The sequence below is a fragment of the Schistocerca nitens genome, chromosome 9 (assembly GCF_023898315.1).
Source record: "Schistocerca nitens isolate TAMUIC-IGC-003100 chromosome 9, iqSchNite1.1, whole genome shotgun sequence".
Taxonomy (NCBI): Eukaryota; Metazoa; Arthropoda; class Insecta; order Orthoptera; family Acrididae; genus Schistocerca; species Schistocerca nitens.
In genome coordinates, this window is record NC_064622.1 from 146,766,648 (window position 1) to 146,787,716 (window position 21,069).

The following is a 21,069-nucleotide window of genomic DNA, read 5'->3' on the forward strand; positions in this document are numbered from 1 at the left end:
GACGATCTTATGACGGGTGTGCAGCCACAACAGGTTGGCAGCAAAGTGAGTATCGCTAACTGAAAGCTCTCTGCTGTATCCCCAGTGGCGCAATTGGTTAGCGCACGGTACTTATAAGGCAGTAGCCGTGAGCAATGCCGGGGTTGTGAGTTCGAGCCTCACCTGGGGCATACTTTTATTTCGTAGCAGCTGACTCTGAAAGCATCGGGACGCGAGAGTTGAGATGTATCACCTGCTTGAGAAACATAAGTGTGCGTGCATTATAGTCACCGATCGCGTGTTCCTCGGTAGTATAGTGGTTAGTATCCCCGCCTGTCACGCGGGAGACCGGGGTTCGATTCCCCGCCGGGGAGGTGCGATTTTTATATCGCGAAAGTTGCACGCGTGGCCCGAAAGGACATTAACGTTGCGATCAAGGAATGTAGTTACTGCAAAATCGTAAGAAAGTCTGCGTCTTAGGAAGTGTTTCTCGCATTCTTCACACGACGTCGTCGTTTCACGACTTACAGGGGTTGCTGTTGACGCTGAACCAGCTCACCCCAGGCTTAATGATCGAGCTCGAGGCACCCAAGAAAAAGAATAATTTTAGCAGAGCGTGGTTTCGATCCACGGACCTCTGGGTTATGGGCCCAGCACGCTTCCACTGCGCCACTCTGCTGCGTGGAGCCGTCCGCGCTCTTCGGTGCGTGACATGGGACACTTGGAAAGCGTTGTCTGCGTCGGTTTCCCGCGCCTACCGTTTAATTAAGTGCGTAACATCTCTCAGCTTGACTTGTCTCGACTTTGCTCGACTGACGCTACGCTGACGCTTGCACGAAGCGATATTTACCGCAATCGTCTCGAGATGCAGCTGCGAGATGCTCAGGATTAACATTGCACTCCACGAAGGTGGAGACATTCGAATCCACTGCCTAGCTACGCGCCCGCAACTAACAAAATGCCGACCCTGCCAGGATTCGAACCTGGAATCTTCTGATCCGTAGTCAGACGCGTTATCCGTTGCGCCACAGGGCCACTGTTTGCGTTTTCTACCACGAGGCGGGTGCACATCGCAAAGCAACGTGTTCTCCGTGGCTCGGCAACTGCATGTCGTCCACTGACAACGGCGGCGCGGCCACTCTGGTCTTGCGCACTCTGCAGGGAGCTGCCAAGGAAGGCACCTCTCCTCCAGCTGCTCGGCCACGGTGCGCCTGCACGGCTTAGAGCTTGCCACACATCTGCCCTCGCTGTTGGACAGGTAGCAGAAGGCAAGGCGCGCGTTTTTCTGCATTTTTTTCGGCGAGGACAAGCGGTTGATATGCTTGTAAGTGTAGCATATGAAGCAAGAATCGAATGAGGCATTCGTAGACAGGTGCTAAATTCGCAGTATGGCCGCAGGTGACGATCTTATGACGGGTGTGCAGCCACAACAGGTTGGCAGCAAAGTGAGTATCGCTAACTGAAAGCTCTCTGCTGTATCCCCAGTGGCGCAATTGGTTAGCGCACGGTACTTATAAGGCAGTAGCCGTGAGCAATGCCGGGGTTGTGAGTTCGAGCCTCACCTGGGGCATACTTTTATTTCGTAGCAGCTGACTCTGAAAGCATCGGGACGCGAGAGTTGAGATGTATCACCTGCTTGAGAAACATAAGTGTGCGTGCATTATAGTCACCGATCGCGTGTTCCTCGGTAGTATAGTGGTTAGTATCCCCGCCTGTCACGCGGGAGACCGGGGTTCGATTCCCCGCCGGGGAGGTGCGATTTTTATATCGCGAAAGTTGCACGCGTGGCCCGAAAGGACATTAACGTTGCGATCAAGGAATGTAGTTACTGCAAAATCGTAAGAAAGTCTGCGTCTTAGGAAGTGTTTCTCGCATTCTTCACACGACGTCGTCGTTTCACGACTTACAGGGGTTGCTGTTGACGCTGAACCAGCTCACCCCAGGCTTAATGATCGAGCTCGAGGCACCCAAGAAAAAGAATAATTTTAGCAGAGCGTGGTTTCGATCCACGGACCTCTGGGTTATGGGCCCAGCACGCTTCCACTGCGCCACTCTGCTGCGTGGAGCCGTCCGCGCTCTTCGGTGCGTGACATGGGACACTTGGAAAGCGTTGTCTGCGTCGGTTTCCCGCGCCTACCGTTTAATTAAGTGCGTAACATCTCTCAGCTTGACTTGTCTCGACTTTGCTCGACTGACGCTACGCTGACGCTTGCACGAAGCGATATTTACCGCAATCGTCTCGAGATGCAGCTGCGAGATGCTCAGGATTAACATTGCACTCCACGAAGGTGGAGACATTCGAATCCACTGCCTAGCTACGCGCCCGCAACTAACAAAATGCCGACCCTGCCAGGATTCGAACCTGGAATCTTCTGATCCGTAGTCAGACGCGTTATCCGTTGCGCCACAGGGCCACTGTTTGCGTTTTCTACCACGAGGCGGGTGCACATCGCAAAGCAACGTGTTCTCCGTGGCTCGGCAACTGCATGTCGTCCACTGACAACGGCGGCGCGGCCACTCTGGTCTTGCGCACTCTGCAGGGAGCTGCCAAGGAAGGCACCTCTCCTCCAGCTGCTCGGCCACGGTGCGCCTGCACGGCTTAGAACTTGCCACACATCTGCCCTCGCTGTTGGACAGGTAGCAGAAGGCAAGGCGCGCGTTTTTCTGCATTTTTTTCGGCGAGGACAAGCGGTTGATATGCTTGTAAGTGTAGCATATGAAGCAAGAATCGAATGAGGCATTCGTAGACAGGTGCTAAATTCGCAGTATGGCCGCAGGTGACGATCTTATGACGGGTGTGCAGCCACAACAGGTTGGCAGCAAAGTGAGTATCGCTAACTGAAAGCTCTCTGCTGTAGCCCCAGTGGCGCAATTGGTTAGCGCACGGTACTTATAAGGCAGTAGCCGTGAGCAATGCCGGGGTTGTGAGTTCGAGCCTCACCTGGGGCATACTTTTATTTCGTAGCAGCTGACTCTGAAAGCATCGGGACGCGAGAGTTGAGATGTATCACCTGCTTGAGAAACATAAGTGTGCGTGCATTATAGTCACCGATCGCGTGTTCCTCGGTAGTATAGTGGTTAGTATCCCCGCCTGTCACGCGGGAGACCGGGGTTCGATTCCCCGCCGGGGAGGTGCGATTTTTATATCGCGAAAGTTGCACGCGTGGCCCGAAAGGACATTAACGTTGCGATCAAGGAATGTAGTTACTGCAAAATCGTAAGAAAGTCTGCGTCTTAGGAAGTGTTTCTCGCATTCTTCACACGACGTCGTCGTTTCACGACTTACAGGGGTTGCTGTTGACGCTGAACCAGCTCACCCCAGGCTTAATGATCGAGCTCGAGGCACCCAAGAAAAAGAATAATTTTAGCAGAGCGTGGTTTCGATCCACGGACCTCTGGGTTATGGGCCCAGCACGCTTCCACTGCGCCACTCTGCTGCGTGGAGCCGTCCGCGCTCTTCGGTGCGTGACATGGGACACTTGGAAAGCGTTGTCTGCGTCGGTTTCCCGCGCCTACCGTTTAATTAAGTGCGTAACATCTCTCAGCTTGACTTGTCTCGACTTTGCTCGACTGACGCTACGCTGACGCTTGCACGAAGCGATATTTACCGCAATCGTCTCGAGATGCAGCTGCGAGATGCTCAGGATTAACATTGCACTCCACGAAGGTGGAGACATTCGAATCCACTGCCTAGCTACGCGCCCGCAACTAACAAAATGCCGACCCTGCCAGGATTCGAACCTGGAATCTTCTGATCCGTAGTCAGACGCGTTATCCGTTGCGCCACAGGGCCACTGTTTGCGTTTTCTACCACGAGGCGGGTGCACATCGCAAAGCAACGTGTTCTCCGTGGCTCGGCAACTGCATGTCGTCCACTGACAACGGCGGCGCGGCCACTCTGGTCTTGCGCACTCTGCAGGGAGCTGCCAAGGAAGGCACCTCTCCTCCAGCTGCTCGGCCACGGTGCGCCTGCACGGCTTAGAGCTTGCCACACATCTGCCCTCGCTGTTGGACAGGTAGCAGAAGGCAAGGCGCGCGTTTTTCTGCATTTTTTTCGGCGAGGACAAGCGGTTGATATGCTTGTAAGTGTAGCATATGAAGCAAGAATCGAATGAGGCATTCGTAGACAGGTGCTAAATTCGCAGTATGGCCGCAGGTGACGATCTTATGACGGGTGTGCAGCCACAACAGGTTGGCAGCAAAGTGAGTATCGCTAACTGAAAGCTCTCTGCTGTAGCCCCAGTGGCGCAATTGGTTAGCGCACGGTACTTATAAGGCAGTAGCCGTGAGCAATGCCGGGGTTGTGAGTTCGAGCCTCACCTGGGGCATACTTTTATTTCGTAGCAGCTGACTCTGAAAGCATCGGGACGCGAGAGTTGAGATGTATCACCTGCTTGAGAAACATAAGTGTGCGTGCATTATAGTCACCGATCGCGTGTTCCTCGGTAGTATAGTGGTTAGTATCCCCGCCTGTCACGCGGGAGACCGGGGTTCGATTCCCCGCCGGGGAGGTGCGATTTTTATATCGCGAAAGTTGCACGCGTGGCCCGAAAGGACATTAACGTTGCGATCAAGGAATGTAGTTACTGCAAAATCGTAAGAAAGTCTGCGTCTTAGGAAGTGTTTCTCGCATTCTTCACACGACGTCGTCGTTTCACGACTTACAGGGGTTGCTGTTGACGCTGAACCAGCTCACCCCAGGCTTAATGATCGAGCTCGAGGCACCCAAGAAAAAGAATAATTTTAGCAGAGCGTGGTTTCGATCCACGGACCTCTGGGTTATGGGCCCAGCACGCTTCCACTGCGCCACTCTGCTGCGTGGAGCCGTCCGCGCTCTTCGGTGCGTGACATGGGACACTTGGAAAGCGTTGTCTGCGTCGGTTTCCCGCGCCTACCGTTTAACTAAGTGCGTAACATCTCTCAGCTTGACTTGTCTCGACTTTGCTCGACTGACGCTACGCTGACGCTTGCACGAAGCGATATTTTCCGCAATCGTCTCGAGATGCAGCTGCGAGATGCTCAGGATTAACATTGCACTCCACGAAGGTGGAGACATTCGAATCCACTGCCTAGCTACGCGCCCGCAACTAACAAAATGCCGACCCTGCCAGGATTCGAACCTGGAATCTTCTGATCCGTAGTCAGACGCGTTATCCGTTGCGCCACAGGGCCACTGTTTGCGTTTTCTACCACGAGGCGGGTGCACATCGCAAAGCAACGTGTTCTCCGTGGCTCGGCAACTGCATGTCGTCCACTGACAACGGCGGCGCGGCCACTCTGGTCTTGCGCACTCTGCAGGGAGCTGCCAAGGAAGGCACCTCTCCTCCAGCTGCTCGGCCACGGTGCGCCTGCACGGCTTAGAGCTTGCCACACATCTGCCCTCGCTGTTGGACAGGTAGCAGAAGGCAAGGCGCGCGTTTTTCTGCATTTTTTTCGGCGAGGACAAGCGGTTGATATGCTTGTAAGTGTAGCATATGAAGCAAGAATCGAATGAGGCATTCGTAGACAGGTGCTAAATTCGCAGTATGGCCGCAGGTGACGATCTTATGACGGGTGTGCAGCCACAACAGGTTGGCAGCAAAGTGAGTATCGCTAACTGAAAGCTCTCTGCTGTATCCCCAGTGGCGCAATTGGTTAGCGCACGGTACTTATAAGGCAGTAGCCGTGAGCAATGCCGGGGTTGTGAGTTCGAGCCTCACCTGGGGCATACTTTTATTTCGTAGCAGCTGACTCTGAAAGCATCGGGACGCGAGAGTTGAGATGTATCACCTGCTTGAGAAACATAAGTGTGCGTGCATTATAGTCACCGATCGCGTGTTCCTCGGTAGTATAGTGGTTAGTATCCCCGCCTGTCACGCGGGAGACCGGGGTTCGATTCCCCGCCGGGGAGGTGCGATTTTTATATCGCGAAAGTTGCACGCGTGGCCCGAAAGGACATTAACGTTGCGATCAAGGAATGTAGTTACTGCAAAATCGTAAGAAAGTCTGCGTCTTAGGAAGTGTTTCTCGCATTCTTCACACGACGTCGTCGTTTCACGACTTACAGGGGTTGCTGTTGACGCTGAACCAGCTCACCCCAGGCTTAATGATCGAGCTCGAGGCACCCAAGAAAAAGAATAATTTTAGCAGAGCGTGGTTTCGATCCACGGACCTCTGGGTTATGGGCCCAGCACGCTTCCACTGCGCCACTCTGCTGCGTGGAGCCGTCCGCGCTCTTCGGTGCGTGACATGGGACACTTGGAAAGCGTTGTCTGCGTCGGTTTCCCGCGCCTACCGTTTAATTAAGTGCGTAACATCTCTCAGCTTGACTTGTCTCGACTTTGCTCGACTGACGCTACGCTGACGCTTGCACGAAGCGATATTTACCGCAATCGTCTCGAGATGCAGCTGCGAGATGCTCAGGATTAACATTGCACTCCACGAAGGTGGAGACATTCGAATCCACTGCCTAGCTACGCGCCCGCAACTAACAAAATGCCGACCCTGCCAGGATTCGAACCTGGAATCTTCTGATCCGTAGTCAGACGCGTTATCCGTTGCGCCACAGGGCCACTGTTTGCGTTTTCTACCACGAGGCGGGTGCACATCGCAAAGCAACGTGTTCTCCGTGGCTCGGCAACTGCATGTCGTCCACTGACAACGGCGGCGCGGCCACTCTGGTCTTGCGCACTCTGCAGGGAGCTGCCAAGGAAGGCACCTCTCCTCCAGCTGCTCGGCCACGGTGCGCCTGCACGGCTTAGAGCTTGCCACACATCTGCCCTCGCTGTTGGACAGGTAGCAGAAGGCAAGGCGCGCGTTTTTCTGCATTTTTTTCGGCGAGGACAAGCGGTTGATATGCTTGTAAGTGTAGCATATGAAGCAAGAATCGAATGAGGCATTCGTAGACAGGTGCTAAATTCGCAGTATGGCCGCAGGTGACGATCTTATGACGGGTGTGCAGCCACAACAGGTTGGCAGCAAAGTGAGTATCGCTAACTGAAAGCTCTCTGCTGTAGCCCCAGTGGCGCAATTGGTTAGCGCACGGTACTTATAAGGCAGTAGCCGTGAGCAATGCCGGGGTTGTGAGTTCGAGCCTCACCTGGGGCATACTTTTATTTCGTAGCAGCTGACTCTGAAAGCATCGGGACGCGAGAGTTGAGATGTATCACCTGCTTGAGAAACATAAGTGTGCGTGCATTATAGTCACCGATCGCGTGTTCCTCGGTAGTATAGTGGTTAGTATCCCCGCCTGTCACGCGGGAGACCGGGGTTCGATTCCCCGCCGGGGAGGTGCGATTTTTATATCGCGAAAGTTGCACGCGTGGCCCGAAAGGACATTAACGTTGCGATCAAGGAATGTAGTTACTGCAAAATCGTAAGAAAGTCTGCGTCTTAGGAAGTGTTTCTCGCATTCTTCACACGACGTCGTCGTTTCACGACTTACAGGGGTTGCTGTTGACGCTGAACCAGCTCACCCCAGGCTTAATGATCGAGCTCGAGGCACCCAAGAAAAAGAATAATTTTAGCAGAGCGTGGTTTCGATCCACGGACCTCTGGGTTATGGGCCCAGCACGCTTCCACTGCGCCACTCTGCTGCGTGGAGCCGTCCGCGCTCTTCGGTGCGTGACATGGGACACTTGGAAAGCGTTGTCTGCGTCGGTTTCCCGCGCCTACCGTTTAACTAAGTGCGTAACATCTCTCAGCTTGACTTGTCTCGACTTTGCTCGACTGACGCTACGCTGACGCTTGCACGAAGCGATATTTTCCGCAATCGTCTCGAGATGCAGCTGCGAGATGCTCAGGATTAACATTGCACTCCACGAAGGTGGAGACATTCGAATCCACTGCCTAGCTACGCGCCCGCAACTAACAAAATGCCGACCCTGCCAGGATTCGAACCTGGAATCTTCTGATCCGTAGTCAGACGCGTTATCCGTTGCGCCACAGGGCCACTGTTTGCGTTTTCTACCACGAGGCGGGTGCACATCGCAAAGCAACGTGTTCTCCGTGGCTCGGCAACTGCATGTCGTCCACTGACAACGGCGGCGCGGCCACTCTGGTCTTGCGCACTCTGCAGGGAGCTGCCAAGGAAGGCACCTCTCCTCCAGCTGCTCGGCCACGGTGCGCCTGCACGGCTTAGAGCTTGCCACACATCTGCCCTCGCTGTTGGACAGGTAGCAGAAGGCAAGGCGCGCGTTTTTCTGCATTTTTTTCGGCGAGGACAAGCGGTTGATATGCTTGTAAGTGTAGCATATGAAGCAAGAATCGAATGAGGCATTCGTAGACAGGTGCTAAATTCGCAGTATGGCCGCAGGTGACGATCTTATGACGGGTGTGCAGCCACAACAGGTTGGCAGCAAAGTGAGTATCGCTAACTGAAAGCTCTCTGCTGTATCCCCAGTGGCGCAATTGGTTAGCGCACGGTACTTATAAGGCAGTAGCCGTGAGCAATGCCGGGGTTGTGAGTTCGAGCCTCACCTGGGGCATACTTTTATTTCGTAGCAGCTGACTCTGAAAGCATCGGGACGCGAGAGTTGAGATGTATCACCTGCTTGAGAAACATAAGTGTGCGTGCATTATAGTCACCGATCGCGTGTTCCTCGGTAGTATAGTGGTTAGTATCCCCGCCTGTCACGCGGGAGACCGGGGTTCGATTCCCCGCCGGGGAGGTGCGATTTTTATATCGCGAAAGTTGCACGCGTGGCCCGAAAGGACATTAACGTTGCGATCAAGGAATGTAGTTACTGCAAAATCGTAAGAAAGTCTGCGTCTTAGGAAGTGTTTCTCGCATTCTTCACACGACGTCGTCGTTTCACGACTTACAGGGGTTGCTGTTGACGCTGAACCAGCTCACCCCAGGCTTAATGATCGAGCTCGAGGCACCCAAGAAAAAGAATAATTTTAGCAGAGCGTGGTTTCGATCCACGGACCTCTGGGTTATGGGCCCAGCACGCTTCCACTGCGCCACTCTGCTGCGGGGAGCCGTCCGCGCTCTTCGGTGCGTGACATGGGACACTTGGAAAGCGTTGTCTGCGTCGGTTTCCCGCGCCTACCGTTTAATTAAGTGCGTAACATCTCTCAGCTTGACTTGTCTCGACTTTGCTCGACTGACGCTACGCTGACGCTTGCACGAAGCGATATTTACCGCAATCGTCTCGAGATGCAGCTGCGAGATGCTCAGGATTAACATTGCACTCCACGAAGGTGGAGACATTCGAATCCACTGCCTAGCTACGCGCCCGCAACTAACAAAATGCCGACCCTGCCAGGATTCGAACCTGGAATCTTCTGATCCGTAGTCAGACGCGTTATCCGTTGCGCCACAGGGCCACTGTTTGCGTTTTCTACCACGAGGCGGGTGCACATCGCAAAGCAACGTGTTCTCCGTGGCTCGGCAACTGCATGTCGTCCACTGACAACGGCGGCGCGGCCACTCTGGTCTTGCGCACTCTGCAGGGAGCTGCCAAGGAAGGCACCTCTCCTCCAGCTGCTCGGCCACGGTGCGCCTGCACGGCTTAGAGCTTGCCACACATCTGCCCTCGCTGTTGGACAGGTAGCAGAAGGCAAGGCGCGCGTTTTTCTGCATTTTTTTCGGCGAGGACAAGCGGTTGATATGCTTGTAAGTGTAGCATATGAAGCAAGAATCGAATGAGGCATTCGTAGACAGGTGCTAAATTCGCAGTATGGCCGCAGGTGACGATCTTATGACGGGTGTGCAGCCACAACAGGTTGGCAGCAAAGTGAGTATCGCTAACTGAAAGCTCTCTGCTGTAGCCCCAGTGGCGCAATTGGTTAGCGCACGGTACTTATAAGGCAGTAGCCGTGAGCAATGCCGGGGTTGTGAGTTCGAGCCTCACCTGGGGCATACTTTTATTTCGTAGCAGCTGACTCTGAAAGCATCGGGACGCGAGAGTTGAGATGTATCACCTGCTTGAGAAACATAAGTGTGCGTGCATTATAGTCACCGATCGCGTGTTCCTCGGTAGTATAGTGGTTAGTATCCCCGCCTGTCACGCGGGAGACCGGGGTTCGATTCCCCGCCGGGGAGGTGCGATTTTTATATCGCGAAAGTTGCACGCGTGGCCCGAAAGGACATTAACGTTGCGATCAAGGAATGTAGTTACTGCAAAATCGTAAGAAAGTCTGCGTCTTAGGAAGTGTTTCTCGCATTCTTCACACGACGTCGTCGTTTCACGACTTACAGGGGTTGCTGTTGACGCTGAACCAGCTCACCCCAGGCTTAATGATCGAGCTCGAGGCACCCAAGAAAAAGAATAATTTTAGCAGAGCGTGGTTTCGATCCACGGACCTCTGGGTTATGGGCCCAGCACGCTTCCACTGCGCCACTCTGCTGCGTGGAGCCGTCCGCGCTCTTCGGTGCGTGACATGGGACACTTGGAAAGCGTTGTCTGCGTCGGTTTCCCGCGCCTACCGTTTAACTAAGTGCGTAACATCTCTCAGCTTGACTTGTCTCGACTTTGCTCGACTGACGCTACGCTGACGCTTGCACGAAGCGATATTTACCGCAATCGTCTCGAGATGCAGCTGCGAGATGCTCAGGATTAACATTGCACTCCACGAAGGTGGAGACATTCGAATCCACTGCCTAGCTACGCGCCCGCAACTAACAAAATGCCGACCCTGCCAGGATTCGAACCTGGAATCTTCTGATCCGTAGTCAGACGCGTTATCCGTTGCGCCACAGGGCCACTGTTTGCGTTTTCTACCACGAGGCGGGTGCACATCGCAAAGCAACGTGTTCTCCGTGGCTCGGCAACTGCATGTCGTCCACTGACAACGGCGGCGCGGCCACTCTGGTCTTGCGCACTCTGCAGGGAGCTGCCAAGGAAGGCACCTCTCCTCCAGCTGCTCGGCCACGGTGCGCCTGCACGGCTTAGAGCTTGCCACACATCTGCCCTCGCTGTTGGACAGGTAGCAGAAGGCAAGGCGCGCGTTTTTCTGCATTTTTTTCGGCGAGGACAAGCGGTTGATATGCTTGTAAGTGTAGCATATGAAGCAAGAATCGAATGAGGCATTCGTAGACAGGTGCTAAATTCGCAGTATGGCCGCAGGTGACGATCTTATGACGGGTGTGCAGCCACAACAGGTTGGCAGCAAAGTGAGTATCGCTAACTGAAAGCTCTCTGCTGTATCCCCAGTGGCGCAATTGGTTAGCGCACGGTACTTATAAGGCAGTAGCCGTGAGCAATGCCGGGGTTGTGAGTTCGAGCCTCACCTGGGGCATACTTTTATTTCGTAGCAGCTGACTCTGAAAGCATCGGGACGCGAGAGTTGAGATGTATCACCTGCTTGAGAAACATAAGTGTGCGTGCATTATAGTCACCGATCGCGTGTTCCTCGGTAGTATAGTGGTTAGTATCCCCGCCTGTCACGCGGGAGACCGGGGTTCGATTCCCCGCCGGGGAGGTGCGATTTTTATATCGCGAAAGTTGCACGCGTGGCCCGAAAGGACATTAACGTTGCGATCAAGGAATGTAGTTACTGCAAAATCGTAAGAAAGTCTGCGTCTTAGGAAGTGTTTCTCGCATTCTTCACACGACGTCGTCGTTTCACGACTTACAGGGGTTGCTGTTGACGCTGAACCAGCTCACCCCAGGCTTAATGATCGAGCTCGAGGCACCCAAGAAAAAGAATAATTTTAGCAGAGCGTGGTTTCGATCCACGGACCTCTGGGTTATGGGCCCAGCACGCTTCCACTGCGCCACTCTGCTGCGTGGAGCCGTCCGCGCTCTTCGGTGCGTGACATGGGACACTTGGAAAGCGTTGTCTGCGTCGGTTTCCCGCGCCTACCGTTTAATTAAGTGCGTAACATCTCTCAGCTTGACTTGTCTCGACTTTGCTCGACTGACGCTACGCTGACGCTTGCACGAAGCGATATTTACCGCAATCGTCTCGAGATGCAGCTGCGAGATGCTCAGGATTAACATTGCACTCCACGAAGGTGGAGACATTCGAATCCACTGCCTAGCTACGCGCCCGCAACTAACAAAATGCCGACCCTGCCAGGATTCGAACCTGGAATCTTCTGATCCGTAGTCAGACGCGTTATCCGTTGCGCCACAGGGCCACTGTTTGCGTTTTCTACCACGAGGCGGGTGCACATCGCAAAGCAACGTGTTCTCCGTGGCTCGGCAACTGCATGTCGTCCACTGACAACGGCGGCGCGGCCACTCTGGTCTTGCGCACTCTGCAGGGAGCTGCCAAGGAAGGCACCTCTCCTCCAGCTGCTCGGCCACGGTGCGCCTGCACGGCTTAGAGCTTGCCACACATCTGCCCTCGCTGTTGGACAGGTAGCAGAAGGCAAGGCGCGCGTTTTTCTGCATTTTTTTCGGCGAGGACAAGCGGTTGATATGCTTGTAAGTGTAGCATATGAAGCAAGAATCGAATGAGGCATTCGTAGACAGGTGCTAAATTCGCAGTATGGCCGCAGGTGACGATCTTATGACGGGTGTGCAGCCACAACAGGTTGGCAGCAAAGTGAGTATCGCTAACTGAAAGCTCTCTGCTGTATCCCCAGTGGCGCAATTGGTTAGCGCACGGTACTTATAAGGCAGTAGCCGTGAGCAATGCCGGGGTTGTGAGTTCGAGCCTCACCTGGGGCATACTTTTATTTCGTAGCAGCTGACTCTGAAAGCATCGGGACGCGAGAGTTGAGATGTATCACCTGCTTGAGAAACATAAGTGTGCGTGCATTATAGTCACCGATCGCGTGTTCCTCGGTAGTATAGTGGTTAGTATCCCCGCCTGTCACGCGGGAGACCGGGGTTCGATTCCCCGCCGGGGAGGTGCGATTTTTATATCGCGAAAGTTGCACGCGTGGCCCGAAAGGACATTAACGTTGCGATCAAGGAATGTAGTTACTGCAAAATCGTAAGAAAGTCTGCGTCTTAGGAAGTGTTTCTCGCATTCTTCACACGACGTCGTCGTTTCACGACTTACAGGGGTTGCTGTTGACGCTGAACCAGCTCACCCCAGGCTTAATGATCGAGCTCGAGGCACCCAAGAAAAAGAATAATTTTAGCAGAGCGTGGTTTCGATCCACGGACCTCTGGGTTATGGGCCCAGCACGCTTCCACTGCGCCACTCTGCTGCGTGGAGCCGTCCGCGCTCTTCGGTGCGTGACATGGGACACTTGGAAAGCGTTGTCTGCGTCGGTTTCCCGCGCCTACCGTTTAATTAAGTGCGTAACATCTCTCAGCTTGACTTGTCTCGACTTTGCTCGACTGACGCTACGCTGACGCTTGCACGAAGCGATATTTACCGCAATCGTCTCGAGATGCAGCTGCGAGATGCTCAGGATTAACATTGCACTCCACGAAGGTGGAGACATTCGAATCCACTGCCTAGCTACGCGCCCGCAACTAACAAAATGCCGACCCTGCCAGGATTCGAACCTGGAATCTTCTGATCCGTAGTCAGACGCGTTATCCGTTGCGCCACAGGGCCACTGTTTGCGTTTTCTACCACGAGGCGGGTGCACATCGCAAAGCAACGTGTTCTCCGTGGCTCGGCAACTGCATGTCGTCCACTGACAACGGCGGCGCGGCCACTCTGGTCTTGCGCACTCTGCAGGGAGCTGCCAAGGAAGGCACCTCTCCTCCAGCTGCTCGGCCACGGTGCGCCTGCACGGCTTAGAGCTTGCCACACATCTGCCCTCGCTGTTGGACAGGTAGCAGAAGGCAAGGCGCGCGTTTTTCTGCATTTTTTTCGGCGAGGACAAGCGGTTGATATGCTTGTAAGTGTAGCATATGAAGCAAGAATCGAATGAGGCATTCGTAGACAGGTGCTAAATTCGCAGTATGGCCGCAGGTGACGATCTTATGACGGGTGTGCAGCCACAACAGGTTGGCAGCAAAGTGAGTATCGCTAACTGAAAGCTCTCTGCTGTATCCCCAGTGGCGCAATTGGTTAGCGCACGGTACTTATAAGGCAGTAGCCGTGAGCAATGCCGGGGTTGTGAGTTCGAGCCTCACCTGGGGCATACTTTTATTTCGTAGCAGCTGACTCTGAAAGCATCGGGACGCGAGAGTTGAGATGTATCACCTGCTTGAGAAACATAAGTGTGCGTGCATTATAGTCACCGATCGCGTGTTCCTCGGTAGTATAGTGGTTAGTATCCCCGCCTGTCACGCGGGAGACCGGGGTTCGATTCCCCGCCGGGGAGGTGCGATTTTTATATCGCGAAAGTTGCACGCGTGGCCCGAAAGGACATTAACGTTGCGATCAAGGAATGTAGTTACTGCAAAATCGTAAGAAAGTCTGCGTCTTAGGAAGTGTTTCTCGCATTCTTCACACGACGTCGTCGTTTCACGACTTACAGGGGTTGCTGTTGACGCTGAACCAGCTCACCCCAGGCTTAATGATCGAGCTCGAGGCACCCAAGAAAAAGAATAATTTTAGCAGAGCGTGGTTTCGATCCACGGACCTCTGGGTTATGGGCCCAGCACGCTTCCACTGCGCCACTCTGCTGCGTGGAGCCGTCCGCGCTCTTCGGTGCGTGACATGGGACACTTGGAAAGCGTTGTCTGCGTCGGTTTCCCGCGCCTACCGTTTAACTAAGTGCGTAACATCTCTCAGCTTGACTTGTCTCGACTTTGCTCGACTGACGCTACGCTGACGCTTGCACGAAGCGATATTTACCGCAATCGTCTCGAGATGCAGCTGCGAGATGCTCAGGATTAACATTGCACTCCACGAAGGTGGAGACATTCGAATCCACTGCCTAGCTACGCGCCCGCAACTAACAAAATGCCGACCCTGCCAGGATTCGAACCTGGAATCTTCTGATCCGTAGTCAGACGCGTTATCCGTTGCGCCACAGGGCCACTGTTTGCGTTTTCTACCACGAGGCGGGTGCACATCGCAAAGCAACGTGTTCTCCGTGGCTCGGCAACTGCATGTCGTCCACTGACAACGGCGGCGCGGCCACTCTGGTCTTGCGCACTCTGCAGGGAGCTGCCAAGGAAGGCACCTCTCCTCCAGCTGCTCGGCCACGGTGCGCCTGCACGGCTTAGAGCTTGCCACACATCTGCCCTCGCTGTTGGACAGGTAGCAGAAGGCAAGGCGCGCGTTTTTCTGCATTTTTTTCGGCGAGGACAAGCGGTTGATATGCTTGTAAGTGTAGCATATGAAGCAAGAATCGAATGAGGCATTCGTAGACAGGTGCTAAATTCGCAGTATGGCCGCAGGTGACGATCTTATGACGGGTGTGCAGCCACAACAGGTTGGCAGCAAAGTGAGTATCGCTAACTGAAAGCTCTCTGCTGTATCCCCAGTGGCGCAATTGGTTAGCGCACGGTACTTATAAGGCAGTAGCCGTGAGCAATGCCGGGGTTGTGAGTTCGAGCCTCACCTGGGGCATACTTTTATTTCGTAGCAGCTGACTCTGAAAGCATCGGGACGCGAGAGTTGAGATGTATCACCTGCTTGAGAAACATAAGTGTGCGTGCATTATAGTCACCGATCGCGTGTTCCTCGGTAGTATAGTGGTTAGTATCCCCGCCTGTCACGCGGGAGACCGGGGTTCGATTCCCCGCCGGGGAGGTGCGATTTTTATATCGCGAAAGTTGCACGCGTGGCCCGAAAGGACATTAACGTTGCGATCAAGGAATGTAGTTACTGCAAAATCGTAAGAAAGTCTGCGTCTTAGGAAGTGTTTCTCGCATTCTTCACACGACGTCGTCGTTTCACGACTTACAGGGGTTGCTGTTGACGCTGAACCAGCTCACCCCAGGCTTAATGATCGAGCTCGAGGCACCCAAGAAAAAGAATAATTTTAGCAGAGCGTGGTTTCGATCCACGGACCTCTGGGTTATGGGCCCAGCACGCTTCCACTGCGCCACTCTGCTGCGTGGAGCCGTCCGCGCTCTTCGGTGCGTGACATGGGACACTTGGAAAGCGTTGTCTGCGTCGGTTTCCCGCGCCTACCGTTTAATTAAGTGCGTAACATCTCTCAGCTTGACTTGTCTCGACTTTGCTCGACTGACGCTACGCTGACGCTTGCACGAAGCGATATTTACCGCAATCGTCTCGAGATGCAGCTGCGAGATGCTCAGGATTAACATTGCACTCCACGAAGGTGGAGACATTCGAATCCACTGCCTAGCTACGCGCCCGCAACTAACAAAATGCCGACCCTGCCAGGATTCGAACCTGGAATCTTCTGATCCGTAGTCAGACGCGTTATCCGTTGCGCCACAGGGCCACTGTTTGCGTTTTCTACCACGAGGCGGGTGCACATGGCAAAGCAACGTGTTCTCCGTGGCTCGGCAACTGCATGTCGTCCACTGACAACGGCGGCGCGGCCACTCTGGTCTTGCGCACTCTGCAGGGAGCTGCCAAGGAAGGCACCTCTCCTCCAGCTGCTCGGCCACGGTGCGCCTGCACGGCTTAGAGCTTGCCACACATCTGCCCTCGCTGTTGGACAGGTAGCAGAAGGCAAGGCGCGCGTTTTTCTGCATTTTTTTCGGCGAGGACAAGCGGTTGATATGCTTGTAAGTGTAGCATATGAAGCAAGAATCGAATGAGGCATTCGTAGACAGGTGCTAAATTCGCAGTATGGCCGCAGGTGACGATCTTATGACGGGTGTGCAGCCACAACAGGTTGGCAGCAAAGTGAGTATCGCTAACTGAAAGCTCTCTGCTGTATCCCCAGTGGCGCAATTGGTTAGCGCACGGTACTTATAAGGCAGTAGCCGTGAGCAATGCCGGGGTTGTGAGTTCGAGCCTCACCTGGGGCATACTTTTATTTCGTAGCAGCTGACTCTGAAAGCATCGGGACGCGAGAGTTGAGATGTATCACCTGCTTGCGAAACATAAGTGTGCGTGCATTATAGTCACCGATCGCGTGTTCCTCGGTAGTATAGTGGTTAGTATCCCCGCCTGTCACGCGGGAGACCGGGGTTCGATTCCCCGCCGGGGAGGTGCGATTTTTATATCGCGAAAGTTGCACGCGTGGCCCGAAAGGACATTAACGTTGCGATCAAGGAATGTAGTTACTGCAAAATCGTAAGAAAGTCTGCGTCTTAGGAAGTGTTTCTCGCATTCTTCACACGACGTCGTCGTTTCACGACTTACAGGGGTTGCTGTTGACGCTGAACCAGCTCACCCCAGGCTTAATGATCGAGCTCGAGGCACCCAAGAAAAAGAATAATTTTAGCAGAGCGTGGTTTCGATCCACGGACCTCTGGGTTATGGGCCCAGCACGCTTCCACTGCGCCACTCTGCTGCGTGGAGCCGTCCGCGCTCTTCGGTGCGTGACATGGGACACTTGGAAAGCGTTGTCTGCGTCGGTTTCCCGCGCCTACCGTTTAATTAAGTGCGTAACATCTCTCAGCTTGACTTGTCTCGACTTTGCTCGACTGACGCTACGCTGACGCTTGCACGAAGCGATATTTACCGCAATCGTCTCGAGATGCAGCTGCGAGATGCTCAGGATTAACATTGCACTCCACGAAGGTGGAGACATTCGAATCCACTGCCTAGCTACGCGCCCGCAACTAACAAAATGCCGACCCTGCCAGGATTCGAACCTGGAATCTTCTGATCCGTAGTCAGACGCGTTATCCGTTGCGCCACAGGGCCACTGTTTGCGTTTTCTACCACGAGGCGGGTGCACATCGCAAAGCAACGTGTTCTCCGTGGCTCGGCAACTGCATGTCGTCCACTGACAACGGCGGCGCGGCCACTCTGGTCTTGCGCACTCTGCAGGGAGCTGCCAAGGAAGGCACCTCTCCTCCAGCTGCTCGGCCACGGTGCGCCTGCACGGCTTAGAGCTTGCCACACATCTGCCCTCGCTGTTGGACAGGTAGCAGAAGGCAAGGCGCGCGTTTTTCTGCATTTTTTTCGGCGAGGACAAGCGGTTGATATGCTTGTAAGTGTAGCATATGAAGCAAGAATCGAATGAGGCATTCGTAGACAGGTGCTAAATTCGCAGTATGGCCGCAGGTGACGATCTTATGACGGGTGTGCAGCCACAACAGGTTGGCAGCAAAGTGAGTATCGCTAACTGAAAGCTCTCTGCTGTATCCCCAGTGGCGCAATTGGTTAGCGCACGGTACTTATAAGGCAGTAGCCGTGAGCAATGCCGGGGTTGTGAGTTCGAGCCTCACCTGGGGCATACTTTTATTTCGTAGCAGCTGACTCTGAAAGCATCGGGACGCGAGAGTTGAGATGTATCACCTGCTTGAGAAACATAAGTGTGCGTGCATTATAGTCACCGATCGCGTGTTCCTCGGTAGTATAGTGGTTAGTATCCCCGCCTGTCACGCGGGAGACCGGGGTTCGATTCCCCGCCGGGGATGTGCGATTTTTATATCGCGAAAGTTGCACGCGTGGCCCGAAAGGACATTAACGTTGCGATCAAGGAATGTAGTTACTGCAAAATCGTAAGAAAGTCTGCGTCTTAGGAAGTGTTTCTCGCATTCTTCACACGACGTCGTCGTTTCACGACTTACAGGGGTTGCTGTTGACGCTGAACCAGCTCACCCCAGGCTTAATGATCGAGCTCGAGGCACCCAAGAAAAAGAATAATTTTAGCAGAGCGTGGTTTCGATCCACGGACCTCTGGGTTATGGGCCCAGCACGCTTCCACTGCGCCACTCTGCTGCGTGGAGCCGTCCGCGCTCTTCGGTGCGTGACATGGGACACTTGGAAAGCGTTGTCTGCGTCGGTTTCCCGCGCCTACCGTTTAATTAAGTGCGTAACATCTCTCAGCTTGACTTGTCTCGACTTTGCTCGACTGACGCTACGCTGACGCTTGCACGAAGCGATATTTACCGCAATCGTCTCGAGATGCAGCTGCGAGATGCTCAGGATTAACATTGCACTCCACGAAGGTGGAGACATTCGAATCCACTGCCTAGCTACGCGCCCGCAACTAACAAAATGCCGACCCTGCCAGGATTCGAACCTGGAATCTTCTGATCCGTAGTCAGACGCGTTATCCGTTGCGCCACAGGGCCACTGTTTGCGTTTTCTACCACGAGGCGGGTGCACATCGCAAAGCAACGTGTTCTCCGTGGCTCGGCAACTGCATGTCGTCCACTGACAACGGCGGCGCGGCCACTCTGGTCTTGCGCACTCTGCAGGGAGCTGCCAAGGAAGGCACCTCTCCTCCAGCTGCTCGGCCACGGTGCGCCTGCACGGCTTAGAGCTTGCCACACATCTGCCCTCGCTGTTGGACAGGTAGCAGAAGGCAAGGCGCGCGTTTTTCTGCATTTTTTTCGGCGAGGACAAGCGGTTGATATGCTTGTAAGTGTAGCATATGAAGCAAGAATCGAATGAGGCATTCGTAGACAGGTGCTAAATTCGCAGTATGGCCGCAGGTGACGATCTTATGACGGGTGTGCAGCCACAACAGGTTGGCAGCAAAGTGAGTATCGCTAACTGAAAGCTCTCTGCTGTATCCCCAGTGGCGCAATTGGTTAGCGCACGGTACTTGTAAGGCAGTAGCCGTGAGCAATGCCGGGGTTGTGAGTTCGAGCCTCACCTGGGGCATACTTTTATTTCGTAGCAGCTGACTCTGAAAGCATCGGGACGCGAGAGTTGAGATGTATCACCTGCTTGCGAAACATAAGTGTGCGTGCATTATAGTCACCGATCGCGTGTTCCTCGGTAGTATAGTGGTTAGTATCCCCGCCTGTCACGCGGGAGACCGGGGTTCGATTCCCCGCCGGGGAGGTGCGATTTTTATATCGCGAAAGTTGCACGCGTGGCCCGAAAGGACATTAACGTTGCGATCAAGGAATGTAGTTACTGCAAAATCGTAAGAAAGTCTGCGTCTTAGGAAGTGTTTCTCGCATTCTTCACACGACGTCGTCGTTTCACGACTTACAGGGGTTGCTGTTGACGCTGAACCAGCTCACCCCAGGCTTAATGATCGAGCTCGAGGCACCCAAGAAAAAGAATAATTTTAGCAGAGCGTGGTTTCGATCCACGGACCTCTGGGTTATGGGCCCAGCACGCTTCCACTGCGCCACTCTGCTGCGTGGAGCCGTCCGCGCTCTTCGGTGCGTGACATGGGACACTTGGAAAGCGTTGTCTGCGTCGGTTTCCCGCGCCTACCGTTTAATTAAGTGCGTAACATCTCTCAGCTTGACTTGTCTCGACTTTGCTCGACTGACGCTACGCTGACGCTTGCACGAAGCGATATTTACCGCAATCGTCTCGAGATGCAGCTGCGAGATGCTCAGGATTAACATTGCACTCCACGAAGGTGGAGACATTCGAATCCACTGCCTAGCTACGCGCCCGCAACTAACAAAATGCCGACCCTGCCAGGATTCGAACCTGGAATCTTCTGATCCGTAGTCAGACGCGTTATCCGTTGCGCCACTTTTTTTTTTTTTTTTTTTTTACCTTCTGATCTGGAGTCAGACGCGCTACCGTTTTTTTTTGTATTTATTTATGTAGTTATTTATTTATTTATTTTTTTTTTTTTTTTTTTTTTTTTTTTTTTTTTTTGTGGTGGTATATCTCAGGATCACTACCTCTCAACCTCGTCTTCACTTAGTATTGGCATGAATGTTTCCGTGTCGTTCTGTATTCGTCGATGTTTCAGTTTCCTGAAGGCTTCATTCAAAGTTGTCATCTCTTAGCGTTGAGAGTATGTTCGCCGAGATTGTCGCCGTGCTGTTTTCTTGCAGTTATTCAGTAAAGTAACTGGGTACTATGGCGTGTTCCTTGAGTTGGTGGAGACAAAAACAACAAGATCATAGATTGCTCCTTCAGCATCGTATATAATTAATAGAGATATTGTTCCTTATAGAGGAAAGATGGGTATCTAGAAAGAAAATACTGCCTCGTCTGTTTTAAACTTCGTCAAATGAAACTATACTTGTCTGCTGGGTAACGTAAGAAAAACAGAAATAAATACTGGTGCCACAAGGTTTGCATCCTGTTGCATGCTGCTTCTCTGTGACCTTAGGTGCACAGGTGCACGCATTGTACCACTTAAGAAACAATTGAGCCCTGAGAACCGACAAACAGATACCCTGATAATAGAAGAAAGAATAAAAGCAATAATCGTACCCATTGGTTCGCACACTTAAAGCTTCCCATCATTCAAAGCAACGGTGAGAAAATTCTGAA

General features: G+C 53.5%; 59 non-coding genes across 59 annotated transcripts; 30 read left to right on the forward strand and 29 right to left on the reverse strand.

Moving 5' to 3' along the window:
* The first annotated feature begins 78 nt into the window (after positions 1-78).
* On the forward strand, positions 79-170 carry Trnai-uau (transfer RNA isoleucine (anticodon UAU)). The gene is given in 2 exon segments: positions 79-116; positions 135-170. It is a non-coding gene; the product is annotated as a tRNA-Ile (tRNA).
* A 111-nt stretch (positions 171-281) lies between these two features.
* Trnad-guc (transfer RNA aspartic acid (anticodon GUC)) lies at positions 282-353 on the forward strand. The gene has a single exon. It is a non-coding gene; the product is annotated as a tRNA-Asp (tRNA).
* A 233-nt stretch (positions 354-586) lies between these two features.
* Positions 587-658, reverse strand: Trnam-cau (transfer RNA methionine (anticodon CAU)). Its single transcript has one exon. It is a non-coding gene; the product is annotated as a tRNA-Met (tRNA).
* A 283-nt stretch (positions 659-941) lies between these two features.
* Trnar-acg (transfer RNA arginine (anticodon ACG)) lies at positions 942-1,014 on the reverse strand. Its single transcript has one exon. It is a non-coding gene; the product is annotated as a tRNA-Arg (tRNA).
* A 443-nt stretch (positions 1,015-1,457) lies between these two features.
* Positions 1,458-1,549, forward strand: Trnai-uau (transfer RNA isoleucine (anticodon UAU)). Its single transcript is given in 2 exon segments — positions 1,458-1,495; positions 1,514-1,549. It is a non-coding gene; the product is annotated as a tRNA-Ile (tRNA).
* A 111-nt stretch (positions 1,550-1,660) lies between these two features.
* On the forward strand, positions 1,661-1,732 carry Trnad-guc (transfer RNA aspartic acid (anticodon GUC)). The gene has a single exon. It is a non-coding gene; the product is annotated as a tRNA-Asp (tRNA).
* A 233-nt stretch (positions 1,733-1,965) lies between these two features.
* Positions 1,966-2,037, reverse strand: Trnam-cau (transfer RNA methionine (anticodon CAU)). The gene has a single exon. It is a non-coding gene; the product is annotated as a tRNA-Met (tRNA).
* A 283-nt stretch (positions 2,038-2,320) lies between these two features.
* Positions 2,321-2,393, reverse strand: Trnar-acg (transfer RNA arginine (anticodon ACG)). The gene has a single exon. It is a non-coding gene; the product is annotated as a tRNA-Arg (tRNA).
* A 443-nt stretch (positions 2,394-2,836) lies between these two features.
* On the forward strand, positions 2,837-2,928 carry Trnai-uau (transfer RNA isoleucine (anticodon UAU)). The gene is given in 2 exon segments: positions 2,837-2,874; positions 2,893-2,928. It is a non-coding gene; the product is annotated as a tRNA-Ile (tRNA).
* Positions 2,929-3,039: 111 nt separating this feature from the next.
* Positions 3,040-3,111, forward strand: Trnad-guc (transfer RNA aspartic acid (anticodon GUC)). The gene has a single exon. It is a non-coding gene; the product is annotated as a tRNA-Asp (tRNA).
* Positions 3,112-3,344: 233 nt separating this feature from the next.
* On the reverse strand, positions 3,345-3,416 carry Trnam-cau (transfer RNA methionine (anticodon CAU)). Its single transcript has one exon. It is a non-coding gene; the product is annotated as a tRNA-Met (tRNA).
* Positions 3,417-3,699: 283 nt separating this feature from the next.
* Trnar-acg (transfer RNA arginine (anticodon ACG)) lies at positions 3,700-3,772 on the reverse strand. Its single transcript has one exon. It is a non-coding gene; the product is annotated as a tRNA-Arg (tRNA).
* A 443-nt stretch (positions 3,773-4,215) lies between these two features.
* On the forward strand, positions 4,216-4,307 carry Trnai-uau (transfer RNA isoleucine (anticodon UAU)). The gene is given in 2 exon segments: positions 4,216-4,253; positions 4,272-4,307. It is a non-coding gene; the product is annotated as a tRNA-Ile (tRNA).
* Positions 4,308-4,418: 111 nt separating this feature from the next.
* Trnad-guc (transfer RNA aspartic acid (anticodon GUC)) lies at positions 4,419-4,490 on the forward strand. The gene has a single exon. It is a non-coding gene; the product is annotated as a tRNA-Asp (tRNA).
* Positions 4,491-4,723: 233 nt separating this feature from the next.
* On the reverse strand, positions 4,724-4,795 carry Trnam-cau (transfer RNA methionine (anticodon CAU)). Its single transcript has one exon. It is a non-coding gene; the product is annotated as a tRNA-Met (tRNA).
* A 283-nt stretch (positions 4,796-5,078) lies between these two features.
* Trnar-acg (transfer RNA arginine (anticodon ACG)) lies at positions 5,079-5,151 on the reverse strand. The gene has a single exon. It is a non-coding gene; the product is annotated as a tRNA-Arg (tRNA).
* A 443-nt stretch (positions 5,152-5,594) lies between these two features.
* Trnai-uau (transfer RNA isoleucine (anticodon UAU)) lies at positions 5,595-5,686 on the forward strand. Its single transcript is given in 2 exon segments — positions 5,595-5,632; positions 5,651-5,686. It is a non-coding gene; the product is annotated as a tRNA-Ile (tRNA).
* A 111-nt stretch (positions 5,687-5,797) lies between these two features.
* Positions 5,798-5,869, forward strand: Trnad-guc (transfer RNA aspartic acid (anticodon GUC)). The gene has a single exon. It is a non-coding gene; the product is annotated as a tRNA-Asp (tRNA).
* Positions 5,870-6,102: 233 nt separating this feature from the next.
* On the reverse strand, positions 6,103-6,174 carry Trnam-cau (transfer RNA methionine (anticodon CAU)). The gene has a single exon. It is a non-coding gene; the product is annotated as a tRNA-Met (tRNA).
* Positions 6,175-6,457: 283 nt separating this feature from the next.
* Trnar-acg (transfer RNA arginine (anticodon ACG)) lies at positions 6,458-6,530 on the reverse strand. Its single transcript has one exon. It is a non-coding gene; the product is annotated as a tRNA-Arg (tRNA).
* Positions 6,531-6,973: 443 nt separating this feature from the next.
* Trnai-uau (transfer RNA isoleucine (anticodon UAU)) lies at positions 6,974-7,065 on the forward strand. Its single transcript is given in 2 exon segments — positions 6,974-7,011; positions 7,030-7,065. It is a non-coding gene; the product is annotated as a tRNA-Ile (tRNA).
* Positions 7,066-7,176: 111 nt separating this feature from the next.
* Positions 7,177-7,248, forward strand: Trnad-guc (transfer RNA aspartic acid (anticodon GUC)). The gene has a single exon. It is a non-coding gene; the product is annotated as a tRNA-Asp (tRNA).
* A 233-nt stretch (positions 7,249-7,481) lies between these two features.
* On the reverse strand, positions 7,482-7,553 carry Trnam-cau (transfer RNA methionine (anticodon CAU)). The gene has a single exon. It is a non-coding gene; the product is annotated as a tRNA-Met (tRNA).
* Positions 7,554-7,836: 283 nt separating this feature from the next.
* Trnar-acg (transfer RNA arginine (anticodon ACG)) lies at positions 7,837-7,909 on the reverse strand. Its single transcript has one exon. It is a non-coding gene; the product is annotated as a tRNA-Arg (tRNA).
* Positions 7,910-8,352: 443 nt separating this feature from the next.
* Positions 8,353-8,444, forward strand: Trnai-uau (transfer RNA isoleucine (anticodon UAU)). Its single transcript is given in 2 exon segments — positions 8,353-8,390; positions 8,409-8,444. It is a non-coding gene; the product is annotated as a tRNA-Ile (tRNA).
* A 111-nt stretch (positions 8,445-8,555) lies between these two features.
* Positions 8,556-8,627, forward strand: Trnad-guc (transfer RNA aspartic acid (anticodon GUC)). Its single transcript has one exon. It is a non-coding gene; the product is annotated as a tRNA-Asp (tRNA).
* Positions 8,628-8,860: 233 nt separating this feature from the next.
* On the reverse strand, positions 8,861-8,932 carry Trnam-cau (transfer RNA methionine (anticodon CAU)). Its single transcript has one exon. It is a non-coding gene; the product is annotated as a tRNA-Met (tRNA).
* A 283-nt stretch (positions 8,933-9,215) lies between these two features.
* On the reverse strand, positions 9,216-9,288 carry Trnar-acg (transfer RNA arginine (anticodon ACG)). The gene has a single exon. It is a non-coding gene; the product is annotated as a tRNA-Arg (tRNA).
* A 443-nt stretch (positions 9,289-9,731) lies between these two features.
* Trnai-uau (transfer RNA isoleucine (anticodon UAU)) lies at positions 9,732-9,823 on the forward strand. Its single transcript is given in 2 exon segments — positions 9,732-9,769; positions 9,788-9,823. It is a non-coding gene; the product is annotated as a tRNA-Ile (tRNA).
* Positions 9,824-9,934: 111 nt separating this feature from the next.
* Positions 9,935-10,006, forward strand: Trnad-guc (transfer RNA aspartic acid (anticodon GUC)). Its single transcript has one exon. It is a non-coding gene; the product is annotated as a tRNA-Asp (tRNA).
* A 233-nt stretch (positions 10,007-10,239) lies between these two features.
* Trnam-cau (transfer RNA methionine (anticodon CAU)) lies at positions 10,240-10,311 on the reverse strand. Its single transcript has one exon. It is a non-coding gene; the product is annotated as a tRNA-Met (tRNA).
* Positions 10,312-10,594: 283 nt separating this feature from the next.
* Positions 10,595-10,667, reverse strand: Trnar-acg (transfer RNA arginine (anticodon ACG)). The gene has a single exon. It is a non-coding gene; the product is annotated as a tRNA-Arg (tRNA).
* A 443-nt stretch (positions 10,668-11,110) lies between these two features.
* Positions 11,111-11,202, forward strand: Trnai-uau (transfer RNA isoleucine (anticodon UAU)). The gene is given in 2 exon segments: positions 11,111-11,148; positions 11,167-11,202. It is a non-coding gene; the product is annotated as a tRNA-Ile (tRNA).
* A 111-nt stretch (positions 11,203-11,313) lies between these two features.
* Trnad-guc (transfer RNA aspartic acid (anticodon GUC)) lies at positions 11,314-11,385 on the forward strand. The gene has a single exon. It is a non-coding gene; the product is annotated as a tRNA-Asp (tRNA).
* A 233-nt stretch (positions 11,386-11,618) lies between these two features.
* On the reverse strand, positions 11,619-11,690 carry Trnam-cau (transfer RNA methionine (anticodon CAU)). Its single transcript has one exon. It is a non-coding gene; the product is annotated as a tRNA-Met (tRNA).
* A 283-nt stretch (positions 11,691-11,973) lies between these two features.
* On the reverse strand, positions 11,974-12,046 carry Trnar-acg (transfer RNA arginine (anticodon ACG)). The gene has a single exon. It is a non-coding gene; the product is annotated as a tRNA-Arg (tRNA).
* A 443-nt stretch (positions 12,047-12,489) lies between these two features.
* Positions 12,490-12,581, forward strand: Trnai-uau (transfer RNA isoleucine (anticodon UAU)). The gene is given in 2 exon segments: positions 12,490-12,527; positions 12,546-12,581. It is a non-coding gene; the product is annotated as a tRNA-Ile (tRNA).
* Positions 12,582-12,692: 111 nt separating this feature from the next.
* On the forward strand, positions 12,693-12,764 carry Trnad-guc (transfer RNA aspartic acid (anticodon GUC)). The gene has a single exon. It is a non-coding gene; the product is annotated as a tRNA-Asp (tRNA).
* Positions 12,765-12,997: 233 nt separating this feature from the next.
* On the reverse strand, positions 12,998-13,069 carry Trnam-cau (transfer RNA methionine (anticodon CAU)). Its single transcript has one exon. It is a non-coding gene; the product is annotated as a tRNA-Met (tRNA).
* A 283-nt stretch (positions 13,070-13,352) lies between these two features.
* Positions 13,353-13,425, reverse strand: Trnar-acg (transfer RNA arginine (anticodon ACG)). The gene has a single exon. It is a non-coding gene; the product is annotated as a tRNA-Arg (tRNA).
* A 443-nt stretch (positions 13,426-13,868) lies between these two features.
* Trnai-uau (transfer RNA isoleucine (anticodon UAU)) lies at positions 13,869-13,960 on the forward strand. The gene is given in 2 exon segments: positions 13,869-13,906; positions 13,925-13,960. It is a non-coding gene; the product is annotated as a tRNA-Ile (tRNA).
* Positions 13,961-14,071: 111 nt separating this feature from the next.
* On the forward strand, positions 14,072-14,143 carry Trnad-guc (transfer RNA aspartic acid (anticodon GUC)). The gene has a single exon. It is a non-coding gene; the product is annotated as a tRNA-Asp (tRNA).
* Positions 14,144-14,376: 233 nt separating this feature from the next.
* Positions 14,377-14,448, reverse strand: Trnam-cau (transfer RNA methionine (anticodon CAU)). Its single transcript has one exon. It is a non-coding gene; the product is annotated as a tRNA-Met (tRNA).
* A 283-nt stretch (positions 14,449-14,731) lies between these two features.
* Positions 14,732-14,804, reverse strand: Trnar-acg (transfer RNA arginine (anticodon ACG)). The gene has a single exon. It is a non-coding gene; the product is annotated as a tRNA-Arg (tRNA).
* A 443-nt stretch (positions 14,805-15,247) lies between these two features.
* Positions 15,248-15,339, forward strand: Trnai-uau (transfer RNA isoleucine (anticodon UAU)). Its single transcript is given in 2 exon segments — positions 15,248-15,285; positions 15,304-15,339. It is a non-coding gene; the product is annotated as a tRNA-Ile (tRNA).
* Positions 15,340-15,450: 111 nt separating this feature from the next.
* Positions 15,451-15,522, forward strand: Trnad-guc (transfer RNA aspartic acid (anticodon GUC)). Its single transcript has one exon. It is a non-coding gene; the product is annotated as a tRNA-Asp (tRNA).
* Positions 15,523-15,755: 233 nt separating this feature from the next.
* On the reverse strand, positions 15,756-15,827 carry Trnam-cau (transfer RNA methionine (anticodon CAU)). Its single transcript has one exon. It is a non-coding gene; the product is annotated as a tRNA-Met (tRNA).
* A 283-nt stretch (positions 15,828-16,110) lies between these two features.
* On the reverse strand, positions 16,111-16,183 carry Trnar-acg (transfer RNA arginine (anticodon ACG)). Its single transcript has one exon. It is a non-coding gene; the product is annotated as a tRNA-Arg (tRNA).
* Positions 16,184-16,626: 443 nt separating this feature from the next.
* Positions 16,627-16,718, forward strand: Trnai-uau (transfer RNA isoleucine (anticodon UAU)). The gene is given in 2 exon segments: positions 16,627-16,664; positions 16,683-16,718. It is a non-coding gene; the product is annotated as a tRNA-Ile (tRNA).
* A 111-nt stretch (positions 16,719-16,829) lies between these two features.
* Trnad-guc (transfer RNA aspartic acid (anticodon GUC)) lies at positions 16,830-16,901 on the forward strand. The gene has a single exon. It is a non-coding gene; the product is annotated as a tRNA-Asp (tRNA).
* Positions 16,902-17,134: 233 nt separating this feature from the next.
* Trnam-cau (transfer RNA methionine (anticodon CAU)) lies at positions 17,135-17,206 on the reverse strand. Its single transcript has one exon. It is a non-coding gene; the product is annotated as a tRNA-Met (tRNA).
* Positions 17,207-17,489: 283 nt separating this feature from the next.
* On the reverse strand, positions 17,490-17,562 carry Trnar-acg (transfer RNA arginine (anticodon ACG)). Its single transcript has one exon. It is a non-coding gene; the product is annotated as a tRNA-Arg (tRNA).
* Positions 17,563-18,005: 443 nt separating this feature from the next.
* On the forward strand, positions 18,006-18,097 carry Trnai-uau (transfer RNA isoleucine (anticodon UAU)). Its single transcript is given in 2 exon segments — positions 18,006-18,043; positions 18,062-18,097. It is a non-coding gene; the product is annotated as a tRNA-Ile (tRNA).
* Positions 18,098-18,208: 111 nt separating this feature from the next.
* Positions 18,209-18,280, forward strand: Trnad-guc (transfer RNA aspartic acid (anticodon GUC)). Its single transcript has one exon. It is a non-coding gene; the product is annotated as a tRNA-Asp (tRNA).
* A 233-nt stretch (positions 18,281-18,513) lies between these two features.
* Positions 18,514-18,585, reverse strand: Trnam-cau (transfer RNA methionine (anticodon CAU)). The gene has a single exon. It is a non-coding gene; the product is annotated as a tRNA-Met (tRNA).
* Positions 18,586-18,868: 283 nt separating this feature from the next.
* On the reverse strand, positions 18,869-18,941 carry Trnar-acg (transfer RNA arginine (anticodon ACG)). Its single transcript has one exon. It is a non-coding gene; the product is annotated as a tRNA-Arg (tRNA).
* Positions 18,942-19,384: 443 nt separating this feature from the next.
* On the forward strand, positions 19,385-19,476 carry Trnat-ugu (transfer RNA threonine (anticodon UGU)). Its single transcript is given in 2 exon segments — positions 19,385-19,422; positions 19,441-19,476. It is a non-coding gene; the product is annotated as a tRNA-Thr (tRNA).
* A 111-nt stretch (positions 19,477-19,587) lies between these two features.
* On the forward strand, positions 19,588-19,659 carry Trnad-guc (transfer RNA aspartic acid (anticodon GUC)). The gene has a single exon. It is a non-coding gene; the product is annotated as a tRNA-Asp (tRNA).
* Positions 19,660-19,892: 233 nt separating this feature from the next.
* Trnam-cau (transfer RNA methionine (anticodon CAU)) lies at positions 19,893-19,964 on the reverse strand. Its single transcript has one exon. It is a non-coding gene; the product is annotated as a tRNA-Met (tRNA).
* Positions 19,965-21,069: the final 1,105 nt, after the last annotated feature.